Source organism: Echinops telfairi, unplaced genomic scaffold, assembly GCF_000313985.2.
Source record: "Echinops telfairi isolate 266 unplaced genomic scaffold, ASM31398v2 ScPeMD7_57;HRSCAF=196, whole genome shotgun sequence".
NCBI lineage: Eukaryota > Metazoa > Chordata > Mammalia > Afrosoricida > Tenrecidae > Echinops > Echinops telfairi.
The window spans coordinates 504597-506469 of NW_022103955.1; positions in this window are offsets into that span (position 1 = coordinate 504597).

Sequence of the window (1873 nt, forward strand, 5' to 3'; positions counted from 1 at the left end):
TCTGCCCAGCTTATCTTGGTCCAGGTGCACTTGTAAAACTTTTTGGCTGACATTTACAAGTGCCAGTCTGCAAGGTCACAGTAGTTATTTTTACAACTTATTTCTCGTCTGCTAGAGATAACATAGTTTTACTTTTATGACTTATTTTTCTAAAAACATTCTCTTCTTAGAGCCAGGTCCGGTCTATAATCTTTTCCAGCCACAGATGTTCCTCTGGTGACAGTTTAACAACTTATACTGTAACATGGAGGAAAAGATAATAAAAGTATGAATAGCTTTGTTTCATATCAAAATAAGCAACTTCCCCAAACTTATGTAGAGGGCAAAAATGTATCTGGTATTTAAGCAATCCGAACCAGTTCTGCAAGCGACTGTGTTTTGTATTATTGTGAAGATATATCGGTCAGTGTAAGACTTGAAAAAATAATAATAATTTATAAATTATCAAGGGTTCATGAGGGAGGAAGGGTGGGGGAGGGAGGAGAAAAAGTGAGGAGCTGATACTAAGAGCTCAAGTAGAAAGAAAATGTTCTGAAAATGATGATGGCAGCGTATGTACAAATGTGCTTTACACAATGGATGGATGGATGGATTGTGAGAAGAGTTGTACAAGCCCCCAGTAAAATGATTTGTTAAAATAAAATAAAAAACAGAAAAAAATTTTAAAATAAATTAAAAACACCACCACCAAAAAAAAAAAAAGATATGAAAATTAGCTAATTATAATAAAAGAGTGTTCTGCATAGTTTCCTAATTTCTACCTTCCTTCCCTTACCCTTTCAGGCTTTCCTTTCAGTAAGCAACTTTTCCATGCTCTTAATGTGTTCCTTTTTGTTGGAGCCCAAAAGGATTAGATTGAATGGAAAAGCATTGAGTATTTCTGGCTTGGGGGCGGGGGTGGGATGCGCTGTGTCCTGTTGAAATGCCTCCTAGACCAAAAGGAATTTGGTCTTGCTTACCCTTCATTTGCTGTTGTTTCAGTTGATAACTTCCCTTCCCAACAAAAATTCACTTACAAAAAGAAATAATGTCTCATTGTATTTAGGGTAAAGGTTTACACCACAAATTAGTTTCTTATTTAAGAACCTGAATTATTTAATAATTTCTACAAGAATTATTCAGTGGTATTGTTAAAATTTTCACAATATGTCATCATTCTTATTTATTTCATTCTGGTTTTACCATTTCTAAAACTCTAGTTTCCTTGCCACTTTGACATCTCATTTTTGCCTTAGAGAAATGTAGCTTATAATAAGCTACATTTTCATATTTTCACAATAATACAAAACACAGTCACTTGCAGAACTGGTTCAGATTGCTAAAATGCCATATACATTTTATCCCTCTATGTAAGTTTTTGGAAGTTACTTATTTTTATATGAAATAAAGCTATTGATACTTTTCTTATCTTTTCCTCAACTGAGGCTTGGAAGGAGAAGACAGGGCAATAGTAGCCCCTACTAAGAGGGGAGAAATTTAGAGAAAATAAATTTTTGTACTCATATATGCAATTAAAAAAATCATTACTGATAAGTGATATTCTTTATTTTATGAACCAAATCTATTACTTAGCTGAAAGATACCCTAAAGTGATCATTTTGGCTTATGGTGTAAAGAGTAGCTGAAGGAATCAGGGAGTCTTCTAGTCCCAACCAGCCCAATAACTCTGGCTTTTTTGGGTTTTTTTTTAAGAATTTGAATTCTGTTTTACATTTTCCTAATTTGGCCCATCTATTGCAGCCCTGATCAAAATGGCTGTTAGTGGTAGTGTTTATGGTCAGGATAGTTGAGGCTGTGTTTCTTTTATTTTTAAATCATTTTATTAGGGGCTCATACAACTATTATCACAATCCATACATACATCAATTGGGTG